A 13,789-nucleotide genomic window follows, 5' to 3' on the forward strand; every position below is an offset into this window, starting at 1 on the left:
AGAGCTTCTGCCTAGAGACATGCAATTTTTATTAAGAATTCCAGAAAATTGTGAATAGTGCAAGGAAAAAACAAAACCAAACCCTGCCTCTTTCTGGTCAAAGGTTGACTTTTCTAATAATAAAGCATTAGGTAACAGGACCATTAAGACCTCATTTAAAAATTGATCTTTTTTATGATATAACCAGGTCAATTTCTAGAGGGGTGGGTCACCACCCTTGTTTAGAGCTTTCAAAGGGTTCATTCCACTGGCCCTCTGGGAGATCCCAGCAAGTGGCTCTGTCTTCTTTTATTGGTTTGATTTTATATGGTTACCTCGCCCTGCTCACAAGACCACTGATCTGTGTTTGACAAAGATTCTCTCGTGGTAATTAACCAAAAAAACCCTGGAGCTAGTAAGGCAGAAAGATTTCTAGGCTTAAGTAACTGGTGAGATAGGGGTGCAGCTGGCCTCAGGCATGCCTGCAACCAGGAACTTTGGTCCTTCAAACCTCTCTTGTGCTGGCTTCATTCTCTCAGGCTGCCTGGCTGTACAGGACTCACAGCCTCAATGGTTACATCATTAACTTCCTTCCCTTCCTCACCAGAGGAAAATTTAAGAGTCTATCAACCAACCCCAACCTCTGGTCTAATTTGAATCCCAGTTCAAATAAACTGTTTTAAAAAATGAAAATTTGCACCTGACTTGGTATTTGATAATGTACGAAATCGTTGTTAATTTTTAAGGCAGGGTGATAGTATTGCACTTATTTTTTTGAAAGAGTCCTTATCTTTTGAAATTCATACTGAAATGTTTATTGTGAAAGCTACGATGTTGGGCATTTGCTCCTAAATAATAATGCAGGGAGAAGTGGGTGAGGGTTGGGTGAAACAAGATTAAAGAGGACCCTTCTTCACCAGAACCAACTGGAAAATTCCAGAGAAACCCTGATTAGGTCATGTACCCACTCCTGCCCAAAAAGATGCTTATGGTTGACCTGGGGAGGAGAAAATCCCTCCTCAAAAAAGGGGGGTGCTAACCCAGACTGATAAAATAATAAATGTCTGTTTTGGGGCCTCAAAGAAATTATTTTTATTTTCAAGCATTTTGAGGTTACATGTTTGGTCCTGGTGACCTGATAGGTTAAATTTTCCAAGACAGTCTCAACTTCATTTAATGTAATTTTCTTCTCAATAAAGTGTATAACTAAATATGATTTGTGTACACCTTTGTACAATTTCATACGAATGAGTGAGTGACTAAATCTGAAAGTCATTTGTCAAACCTTGTGCCCTTGGTTTCAGAAAACTGGGTGGGTTGCTCTACTGTTGAGCACACTGGCAAAATTAGCAAGAATCTCATGATCGTTCTTCTTTTTTTTTTTTTTTTTCGCGGTACGCGGGCCTCTCACTGTTGTGGCCTCTCCCGTTGCGGAGCACAGGCTCCGGACGTGCAGGCTCAGCGGCCATGGTTCACGGGCCCAGCCGCTCCGCGGCATGTGGGATCTTCCCGGACCGGGGCACGAACCCGTGTCCCCTGCATCGGCAGGCAGACTCTCAACCACTGTGCCACCAGGGAAGCCCATGATCTTTCTTCTTTACTTCTGTCATTTGATCTCTTCATCTGTCTGTTGACCCACTTGAATGGGATCCTCATGACCTTAGATTCTGTTGATCGTCCAGGTCTAGGTGTTGTTGACCTACAAACAATCGGTGAAAGATATGTTTGCTAAGCAATTGAGAAATAATGTTTTCCACATTAGACTCTATTTGGTGTGTGAGGCTTTTTTTGCTGGCTGACTGATAATCATCATTCCAAACTTCTTTGAACGAGACTCTCTTGAGATTGTGAGGGCAGGGATTTGGGGTTTGCAGAGTCCAAATCATGATATCCCCTCTTAGGCTGCAACTAAATACAAAGCTCTTGATCTAATGGCATCTCTAATGGTTGGTGGCAGGGAGGAATGGCTGGAAGGAGGACAGTAAGGGCAGGAAATGGGCAAGGAAGTTAATGCACACGGGGGAAAACCACACCTGGCATTAGACAATAGGTGTGAGAGTGGAAAGGAAGAGACAAGCCTGAGAAACACTGTGAAAGAAGAATCCGTAGAACTTGGTGACTAAGTGGACTTCCAGAGAGAAGAGGAAGGGAGAGTCAGAGACTGCTAAACGGCTTTAATCTGTGGTAGAGGCAAAGGAAATGCTCAGCCTTTAATAGACATGGAGAAGCTGGTGAGCACGGGACTGTACAGTTTTAGACATGCTGAAATCGGACGAGACAGAAAACCATCTCAGGTGGTTGGAAACCCAGCATCACTTGTAGTTAACATTCAGGAGGGGAAGTGCAGAGAGCTGGAAACCCCAGCGCCAGGTCAAAGACCAACCCAGTTAGGGGTCAGAGGGCACCAGAGGGGCCACACAAGTCAGTGACAGAAAGGATTCCCAGGTGATCTTCACATACTTGTACGTGGCCCTGGAAATGTTGAGATTAATCAGTGGGAATAGGTCTATTTTTTCTCTCCTTTTCTCTTTCTTTTATTTTTTTAACTTCTTATTATGGAACACTTTTAAAATAAACAAAAGTAAGAATAATATAATGAACTGCCATGTCTCTATCACCCAGCCTCCATAATGATCAGATTGTGGTTAATCTTTTTCATCCCAACCCTCACCCACTTCTCCCTGCATTATTATTTTGAAGCAAGTTCCAGACATCATAGCTTTCACAATAAATATTTCAGTATGAATTTCAAAAGATAAGGACTCTTTAAAATAAAAAAACAAAAAACATAAGCACAATACCATTATCATGCCTTAAAAATTAGCAACGATTTCTTATATTACCAAATACCAAGTCAGGTTAAAATTTTCATTTTTTAAAAAACAGTTTATTTCAATTGGGATTCAAATTACTCTACAGATTGGGATTGGTTGATAGGCTCTTAAGTCTCTTTTACTCTATGGATTCTCTCTCTCCCCCCATCCTCATTCCTCACCCCATCCCCACTCCTTACCCCCCTTCCAATTTATTTGTGAAGAAATGAATTTGTTTGCCCATAGAATTTCCCACAGTCTGGACTTTGCTGGTTGCATTCCCTTGGCGTATGTTGGCATGCTCCTCTGGCTCGCTATGTCTATATGTTGGAAGCCTTGATCAGATTCAGACCCACTTTAATTTCAAATGTTATGCAAAAAGATGCCCAGTGAAGGTGTTGGAGGGAGCCACGGCAGCGGATAGGATCAGCAGGAAACAGTGTAAAGCAGAAGGGTTCTGAGAACGCCTGAGGCCCCTTAGGGAGGGTGACATTTAAGGGGCAGGCAGAGGAGGACACTTCTGGTAAGGAGGGGCAGAGGCGCAGCCGGGCCAAGGCTGAGGTAGGACCTTGAGGCTCAGACCGGGTGGCAGAGCGTGCAGGTGTCTTCACCCCAGACCCGGGCAGTGGCAGAGCTGCTGACCCCTCTTTACCTGCAGTAGAAAGTAACCTTTCTTCTGCAGGGCCTTCTGGTGGCCCCAGAGAGAAAACAGGCAGGAACACTGCCGGATGCATGGGCAACACGAGCCTCGGGGACAGGGCTAAGAAGCAAACACGCACAGCTCCTGGCTTTGATCCGGCACCCGGGGGGAGGGAGGGGAGGGGAGGAGGCTCGCTGCCGGATGCCCCGCCATATGACGAGGCCAGGCGGTGTCCTCCTGGCCCTCAGTGTGGCCATCTCTTGCAACAGTCCCTGCATCTGCCTTTGCAATTACACCCTCGCCCACTGGCCGGCCTGGCGGCTCCCTGCAGAGGGCTCCTGCTTCTCCAGCTGCTTCTCCTTCAGGTGCTAGAGAGATCCTAGCGATTGGCCTGCCTTCCCTCACTACTCAGGGACCCTGCTCTTTTTCAAGGTGTCCACTACGCAGTATCCTCACTGCCGTGTACCACTTTCTTGCTGCCTATGGCAGTATTTATAGTCACCTTTGTGCTAGGCTTTCAATGATAAAACTTTTGGACTCTTACAAAATCAGTGGGTTGTACCGCCACACAGACACCTGGCCTCGGGTCAGTGGATCAGACCAACTTGGCCACCTGTGCCCCAGCAATGCCCATTTGGCTGGGCCAGCCTCGCTGGAGAGCCAGGAGCAACATGTCCTTCTCTGCTTTGGAAAGTCCTGGAAAGAGGCTGGGCCTGCCACAAAGGTCTCTCTTCAGAGGAAAATGCTACACAGGGCTACTGAGCCCTAGTAGGAAGCCTGTGAGCTGACCAGCACTGTCAATCAGTTTCCCTTCTCTAACTACCCAGGCAACCCCAAATCTCAGCGTCAGTCGCTGCTTTGCTTGGCATCTAAGGCCTCTGTGACGAGGTTAACTCGATACCAACAGATGCCGGATAGCACTCGTTAACCCCCAATGTAGATTAGTATAAAGATTTGATTGCCTTAACCATGAATATCTAGACTTTCAGGAAATGGAATAAAGGATGGGGGCAGGTAGGGTTCTGGCATGGGGAGCAGCCCTGCACAGATCTGGGTGTGTCTGCAGATGGGGGTACCCTAACATGAAGGCCCTGGCTCTTCGTAAACGGCCAGGATGGGGGGAGGCAGGAGATGTGGAAGGAAAGGAAACTGTCATTTTACTGAACATCGAGACAGGCATTATGTTGGTGCTGAGATACATGCAAAGACTAACTTCTGGGAAGGAGAGCGTTAAAAACTATGGAGGTGGAAACGGGCACTTTTTGTTACTCCTCTCCCGATAAAATAAAGCCAATCTGTGCCGAGTGAAAGAGGTCTTGAAAGAAAGTGGATGCCAGCAGCAGGAGACCCCTCTGCCTGGCACTGAACCCCCTGCCAACACAGCTCATTTCCTCAGCAAAAGCCCCTTAATAGGATCTCAGCCTCAAACAAGGCACAGGGCGTAGGGCTGGCACTGTTGACGCAGCTGCTTCGGAGGTGCCCTGGGGCGCTGCTGGAGCTGAGCCGTGGCTCAGGAATGACTTCAGCCCCATGCTCTCGAGATTCCCGCAGGCCCCTCAGTCCCCACCTCTTAAAGAAGGAAGGACGTGTCTCACATCCAAACTCATCTCTCTGCAGGAACTACTTACCGGCAAACGGAGCCAAGCTAGGTATTTCCAGCACATGAACCATTCTCCCCGTGCCCACTGGACAGGATGCAGGTTCCCTGAAGCCCTCACAAAGAAGCTGCAAAGGTCACTGGGTCAGGCCTGGTAAATGGCCAATGTCTTAAACCCTCTGTAGGCCCAGGAGCCCCCAGGACAGGCCTGAATGCTATGCTAGCCTGCAAGCCTGGCTGGCTAGGGGCCCTGTGCTGATGACGTCAGCCTTAGGCTTTCAGATAAACAGCCATATGGTACTAACAGATGCAAAGCTAGTTGGTTTGACTGGGCAAGGAGGGTATGTTTAACTTCTAAGTGATCTGAATTATCATCAATGTTGTTTCCCTGTTATAGAAGTTACTTTTTACTGCTTGTTGCTTTTCTGAAGTTATTTTCTCCCTCTGACTTAGACAAATAGCATAGGGAAGGTGATTGGAGGGGAAAAAAAGGGGGGGGGAATCCTGGAAGATATGCTTCAAAACCACAAACCTGAGGAAAAGGGGAAGTGAGGGAGAGAGGGTTTTTCTGTTTTTAATTGCGGTTGAACTGCACAGCATAGCGCTATAGAAGTGAATTACGACGCCAGAAATTCTCTGCCCAGCTTCTGGGTGTTGATACATTTTAATTCTTATGTGTGACATGAACAGTTTTAGTGTATATTAATTACCTGCCATCTGGCCTATTTCTTTTAAACATACCTCTGAATTAATGGAGTTTTATGTGCCTTTTGTTTTGTTTATATAAATCTTTTTTTTTTCTCAAAATTCAAAGTGGAAAGAAACCCAGCATTCATTTTTAGAAGCTCATTCTCTAAAGTTGAAGAGATAAAAATGTGTTTCTTCTCTTAAGTTTATTTGTTTGATAACCTCAATTTATTAAAGCATCCAAAACGTAAAAGTCCAAGATTCAAACTTTAATGGCAGTGAGATCCCAACAGATGAAGTCCAGTGACCTGGTTTTCTCTTAAAGTGACAGAAGTTTGTATATAAATAGATTAAAATAGCAAACGCTCATGTAGCACTTATTAAGTACTAGGCACTGTTCTAGGCACTTCATAGGTATTGACTCATTTCATCATCGTAAAGGTTCTACAGACTAGGCACTATCATTACTCCATATTAAGGGTGAAAAAATTGAGGCACAGAGAGGTTAGATAACTTGCTAAGGGTCACACTCTAGGAAGCAGAGGAGCCAGCACATAAATTCAAGCTGCCTGGTGTCAGAGCCACATTCTTGTCCCATATGCTATGACTTGCAAAACTAAAAAGAGCTTCCCTTAGGACACAGTGGTCCCTCAGGGGAGCTGCCTTGAACTCGAGCTGAGTCCTTGTCTGGATATGAGGTTTATGAGTTGACGGGCTCCTGGAGGCAAGAATAATGAAGGTGCAGAGATGCTGAGTAACTTGCCCCAGCCTGTGTGGGTGGTACGTGGCTGCACAGGTTTCAGAGTCGTTGTGTAACATCAAGAACATATTAAACTGCTTTTAGATATTTGTAAAATCCTTAGAAAAAATTAATATGTAACAATCAGCAATATTTTAAAATCAACAGATTTTTTTAAATCACCAACTATGTTAAAGCACATCTTTAAAGTAAACCTCATACATCAAAATAAGGTGGTAGCATTAGTTTTATGGAAGTAACACAGTTTTTACCCTCAGTAATTTTAGAATTAATAGATAATTGAGATAATGTACATGAAAGTTTACAAGTTTGATTAACATTGTTGAAAAATGTCATATGGCTCCATAACTAACTGATTTGTTGTTGTTGTTTGTTGCTTTCTGTGTCTTCCACTAGAGTATAAACTCCATGAGAATAAAGACCTTGTTTACCTTGTTCCCTGCTATAGAACAATGCCTGGTACATAGCAGGTGCTCAATAAATGAATATTGAATGTATGAATGAATGAGTGTATTTACCAGCCTTGTTGAGGCTGTGAGCTTGGATAAACTCTGTGAGTCTGTGGACAATGAAAAGAAAGGAAGAATCTCAAGGAATTCTGCCATTCAGAGGATGGGAGTAAAAACTGGAGTCAGAAAGTAATCAGTGGGATGGAGAGCAAAGCAAGAAAGTGAAGGATCATGAAAGTCAAGAGTAGGGAGAAGTTTGGGAAGTGGTGAATAGCATTAGGAAACACTGCAGAAAAAATTTAAAGGGTGATAAAGGGAAGACACTGTTGCATTTGGTCTTTGGGGCTGAAAAAAAGGCAGCTGCAGAAGAGAAATTGGAGTGGAACCCCATTTGCACAGGAATTAAGGAATAATTAGGACACTAGGCAGGAAGCTTGGCAGTGAATAGAAGGAAAGAGAGTTGACAGCACTGGGCATTTGCTTGCAGAATGCAAGGACATTGTTAATTCAGTAGAAAAGTGTCATGTTGCCACTTTGTCACTGTCTCAAGTGGGGGCTCCCTCTCACTTGTCCTTTGTCCTAAAAGAACAAAAGGGGCCTTGAATTTCACGAGTGCCCCAATGATGCTTCTGAGAGCTCAGGCTTTGGAATCAGACTGTCCAGGTTCAGATCCTAGTTCTTCCTATTACCAGTTGAAGAAGAAGAAATGACTTAAGTCCCTAAGTTTTCTCATTGGTAAAGTAGAGATTCAGTCACTGAATATTATTAAGTTCCTACCATGTGCCAGACACAATTCTAGTGAGGGAGTTAACACACCAGCGATAAATAGATCTCGGTACTATTCCAAAGACATGAAGCTAACTAATATTTTAAAATTATATCTTGACTTCTGTTTCCGGGAAGATGGAGTAGATATACTTTTCCCTGTTGCTAAGTAAAACTTAAAACCCTGGACATTGTATATAAGACATGAGAAGACTCTGAAAGGTGGAGAGAAAAAGACAGACAGGCTAGGGACTTTGGGATCTGAGGCACAACCTGGTGATGAGTCCCCTGGGTTTTCTTTTAGCCTCGTGGTTCTCAGATCTGGAGCTGAAGAAGCTGGCATCCCCTAGAAATGCCAAAAGGAGCAAACAAACAAAAAGTCCCCAACAAAAGTCAAAAGACCAGGAAAGGGGCAACTTAACAAGAGTAAAAACTTTTAAACTGTAACCACTTACCCCAGCCAAAAGCCACAGAAAAAATGGTGGCTCCACTCCCACCCACACCAGCAAAGGGGGAGTGGAAGCCTAGACTTCCTGCCCAGCAGGGTATATCAAAGGACCCCAACTGCAACCTCTCCGCCACACACACACATTGAAATGGTATAAGAGAAGCCCATAGGGAGCCAGACTTTCATCCCCACCTGACAGTAATGGGTTGTGCCCCTATGATGTCAGTAGAGACCACATGGGGCATCTGAATTCCACCCACAGCAGCAGTAACAAGGCAACCCTCTCCATCCCTGCTGGGGTGGTGTCAAAGGCAGCTGGGTGGAGAGTCAGGACTTTCACTGCTGCCCAGAGATAATGAGGCCACCTTTCTATGGTGTCAGTAGTGGCCACATGGGGAACAATAACAAGGCAGTCCTACCTCTCCCAGCCAGGGTAATATATATTGGTGGATGCCTCATGGGATCCAAACCTCCCACCCCTGCCCAGCAGTAACTAGGAGCCCCTTTCCTCTCCAGTGTCAACAGAGATCAAGTTGTGAATCTGGACTTCTACCCCAACCTGGAAGCAACAAGGCAGTGCCCCTCCCTTCCTCTGCCAGGAATCCAGAAGAGCCAGTTAAAACAGAAAGTTTAAGTAAGATCCAGAGTCTCATAACATAATATCCAAAATGTCCAGTTTTCAACTGAAAATTACTCATCACACCAAGAATCATGAAAATTTAATCTTGAAAGAGAAAAGATCATCAATAGGTGTCAACACTAAAATGACAGAGATATTACAATTATCTGACAAAGATTCTAGAGCAGCCATCTCAACAATGCTTTAACAAGCAATTATGAACATGCTTAAAACATGAAAAAATAGAAAGTCTGAGCAAAGAAATGTAACGTCTCAGCACAGAAATAGAAAATGTAAAGAAGAACAAAGTGGAAATTTAAGAACTGAAAAATACAGCTAAAGTTAAAAAGTCAGTGAATGGGCTCAACAACAGAATGGAGGGGTCAGAGGGGGAAAAAATCTGTGAACTGGAATATAGAGCAATAGTAACTGCCCAGTTTGAACAATACAGAGAAAATAGATTGGGAAAAAAAAAAAAGAACAGAGGCTCAGGGACCTATGGGCCCATAACAAAACTCTAACAGTGATGTTGTCCAAATCCCAATAGGAGAGAAGAAAGAGAGCAAGGCTGAAAAATCACTTGAAGAAATAATGGCTGAAAACTTTCCAAATTTGGCAAAATTCATAAACCTACAGTTTCAAGATGTAAGTAAATCACGAACAGGATAAACCCAAAGAAACCCCATACCAAGCTAAACTTCTCAAAACTAAACACAGTATTTCTTCTTATATTTATTTCAATGTAATTTTATGCCATTGAATATAATAATAAAATTTCAACAACAACAACAAAAACCCCTAAAGACAAAAAATCTTGAAAGCTAAGAGAAACAATACCTTACTTAAAGAAGAAAAACAACTTGAATAATAGTAGATTTCTCATCTGAAACCATGGAAGCCAGAAGGAAATGGCATAACATTTTTTTTTTTTTTCCCAGTACGCGGGCCTCTCACTGTTGTGGCCTCTCCCGTTGCAGAGCACAGGCTCCGGACGCGCAGGCCCAGCGGCCATGGCTCACGGGCCCAGCCGCTCCGCGGCATGTGGGATCTTTCATGTCCCCTGCATCGGCAGGCGGACTCTCAACCACTGCGCCACCAGGGAAGCCCGGCATAACATTTTTGAAGTGCTGAAATAAAAGAACTGTCAACCCAGAATTCTATATCTAGTGAAACTATCCTTCAAGAATGAAGGGGAAATCAAGACCTCAGCTGAAGAAAAACTAAGAAAGTTCATCAGCAGCAGACTTATCTTAAGAAAATGGCTAAAGGAAGTTCTCTAAACAGAAAGGAAATGGAAAAGGAAGAAATCTTGGAATATAAAAAAGGAAGATAGCACAAAAAGAGTAAAAAATATGAGTAAATACATTTCCTCCTCCTCCTAGGTTTTCTGAATTACTTTTGAACATTGAAACAAAAATTATAACACTGTATGATGTTCTTCTGTGTAGAGGAAATATTTAAGACAATTAGGAGCAGGGGAAGGCAAAGAAATGTAAAGGGAGATAAGGTTTCTACACTTGACTTGAACTGATAACATATTGACACCATTAGGTTGTAATAAATTATGCATATGTAAAGTAATACCTGGAGCAACTACTAAAAAAGCTACAAAGAGATACACTCAAAAACACTATAGCCATAGGAAAATGTACAGATTAACGTAATTATGAAATTAAAATTAAAACAGTATAGATAAATAAAACATAATTCAAGAAAAAGTTCAAGTAATCCATAAAAAAGCAAAGAAAATAAAACAGAAAAATAAGAAATAGAACAAACAGGAAATAAAATGGCAGATTTAAATTCTAACATCAATAATTACATTAAACATAAATGATCCAAATATACCAACTGAGGGACTTCCCTGGTGGCACAGTGATTATGACTCCATGCTCCCAATGCAGGGGGCCTGGGTTCAATCTCTGGTCAGGGAACTAGATCCCACATGCATGCCACAACTAAGAGTTTGCATGCCACAACTAAGGAGCCATTGAGCCACAACTAAGGAGCCCTCAAGCCACAACTAAGGAGCCCTCCTGCCACAACTAAGACCCAGCACAACCAAATAAATAAACATTTAAAAAAATAAATTAAAAAATAAATATACCAACTAAAAGACAGAAATTGGCAAAATGGATTAGAAAATATGACCCAATCGAATGTTGTCTACAAGAAACTCACTTAAATATGACTATATATGTAGGTTGAAAGTAAAAGGATAGAAAAAGACATATCATCCAAATATTAATCAAAAGAAAGCCAGAGTGGCTATAATAATATCAATAAAGAACACTTTAGAGCAAAGAAATTTACCAGAGATTCAGAGGGACATGACATAATGACAGAAGGATTAATCCACCAAGGAGACATATCAATATTAAATATGATGGAAGCACCAAACGATAAGAGCTACAAACTACATGAAGCAAAAGATAGAATTAAAAGAAGAAATAGACAAATACACAATTATAGTTGGAGAATTCAACATCCCTCTCTCGACTATTGATAGAACTAGACATAGAGTCAGCAAGAATATAGATCATCAAGCAACAGAATTTAACTGACATTTATAAAACACTTCACCCAACAAGAGCAGAATACATATTCTTTTCAAGTGCTCATAGAACATATGCAAAGATAGGATTATATCCAAATTTCACATTTAAAAAAATCCACTAATCAGATCTATTGATACTTTAAATATCTAGATATAAATACTGGGGTTTTTTGGAGTTATTTTATCAAAAGCAAAGATTTCAAATGAAATTTATTTCACGTTCATTGGGAATGATGTTGACTGCATCTGCCATCACCGATAACTTCTTTCTTTCTTGCCCAGAGGGGGCACAGCAAATTAAGGCAAGGGAGGCACACAATTTAAATAAACAAAAGTTATGAAAATCAGGATTTACAGAGAAGATACTTTCCTATTCCCAGATGTTTTCGCAAAAGCTTGGCCAAAATATTGTTTTATTGGAAGCTCCCCAATTTTAGCCCAAATTCTCTCTCCTAACTGAATAGTACTGTTTACATTCCACTTCTATAGGCAGTTTCCTACATTAAGGCACGTGTACAGTGGCTCTGATGAAAGTTTGTCACTTACCTTCTCTGGGCACACAAACATAAACTCATAAGCACACATTTGATCACTATTGTCACACAGCAGCAAGATGAAATTTGAACCTGTTATTCAGCAAAGGATATATGCACATACATTTCATTTCTTCAAGCTCTCAGCCCCTCAACTGACCAGACTGCTCTGGTTATGAGTGACAGAAATTCAAATCAAACTTGCTTAAGCGAAAGGGAGGAACTTCCTGGAAGGCCCATAAAACCCAACTGCTGGCAGGACAAGGGGTGTCAGTGGAAATCAGGTACAATGGAAGCATGAATTAGATGTTTTTAGGACTTTCTCTTCCACTCTCTTTCCTTTATTTCTACTTCTTTCTAAATAGGAATTTCATTTTCAGATTTCCATGTGGCTGAAAACATGGCCACCAGTGGTTCTTGAGACTCACATCTCTTGCCATCTATGTGTCTGTTTCCCCAGCTCCAGCTCAAATAATTTCGGGAAATGAGAGAGATGTTGGTTCATAAGACAGCAGGTGGTAGATATATGCTATAGTCTCACGGTTCCATCCGCCACAAACACCTCTTCAAACCCTCATCCCCATGATGAATACCTAGTTTACTTTAAAGGTTCCATTTAAGCATTATTTCCTCTAAGAAATTCTTTTCTAGTGTCTTCTTACAATATAGTTTAACACTGTTCTTTGGATCCCTACTATACCTTCTATGTATTTACCTCTATCATGGATCCAGTGATGCTTTATTTTGCTTATTTGTTTACAGGTCTCTTTCTACTGGACCCTGGCATCATAGACATCTTTGCTTTCCCACCCTCACAGGGCAGCTAGTTTGCTGAATGACTGCTGACGATTTTTTTTTTTTAAACAAAACCCATTGCACAACTCATTCCAGGTGTAGACAATGAGTAGTTGGAACCATCAATGTGCTCACTAATGTGCATGAAGTAATGACTACAGTAGCAGAAGAAATCGCTGATGTTCACCCAGGAAGAATGAAAAGGCCTGCCCCAGGCTAGGGTCACACTTAGCATTTAATTTGCCTTCTCTACTCCCTAGTGTGGTTCCCTTGGTTCAGGAGAGATAAAACTCCAAACAGAAAGTGTCATGTCAACCTCAATAGTGATTTAAATCACTGCTAAATATCTAAGCAGTTACATCCCAGAAAGGTCATTGAAAAAAATTCCCATCTAGGGAGTCTGCATCAAGATTAAGAAATTTAAAACTCAAGACACACACACACACACAGCGCAAAAAGGACCCTTCCCCTTTCCCCCTTGAACAAAGAGGGAAAAAGATGAAGGAAGAGCCAAGTGATTTTTTTTTTCTTTAATAGTGGGAGAAAATTTACCACGGATGAGAGATGCCCTTTGCCCCAGATAATAAGTTCTCCACATCTAGGAGCTCTGGGCAACTGCAGAACCAAGCTCAGACCTCCCAGTGGCCTATGGACTGCTCTGTGGATAAGACAGGAGAGTGGCCTTTCAGCAGAGCAGCCATCCCTCAGAGCCACGCCTGCCCCAACTTCCTTTTCCCTCCTGTTTCTCCATCCTGCTCGATGCATTTTCTAGGAACATTCTATGAACCTGGACCAGTGCAGCTGACTGGGGGGGGCGGATTAGTTGCAATATTAAATCTTTTCTGGTGGGAGCAAAATAGGTATCTCTGACCTCCAGTTTTTCACCAGGACCTAGCTGGATTGGTCCGTCAGAGCCCATACTCCAAGGCACACAGTGGCTTAATTTTCCCTCTGATGTTCAGGCAACACAGCATAAATTCCTCTATTGCTCATCCATCCTCTCTCACTCTCACTTACAGGCACAGACATGAAAAAAGTCAGAGAGAATAAGAACTAGCTCCCCACAGCAAGTTTACAAGGCGAGCTGAGCAGCTGTGCGGGGCATCAGTGCATACAGGACATCACTAGAATAACTCAGAAATGCGTT

The sequence above is a fragment of the Delphinapterus leucas genome, chromosome 17, assembly GCF_059928025.1.
Source record: "Delphinapterus leucas isolate spDelLeu-1000000601 "Yukka" chromosome 17, BTC_Dleu_Yukka2, whole genome shotgun sequence".
Classification (NCBI taxonomy): Eukaryota; Metazoa; Chordata; class Mammalia; order Artiodactyla; family Monodontidae; genus Delphinapterus; species Delphinapterus leucas.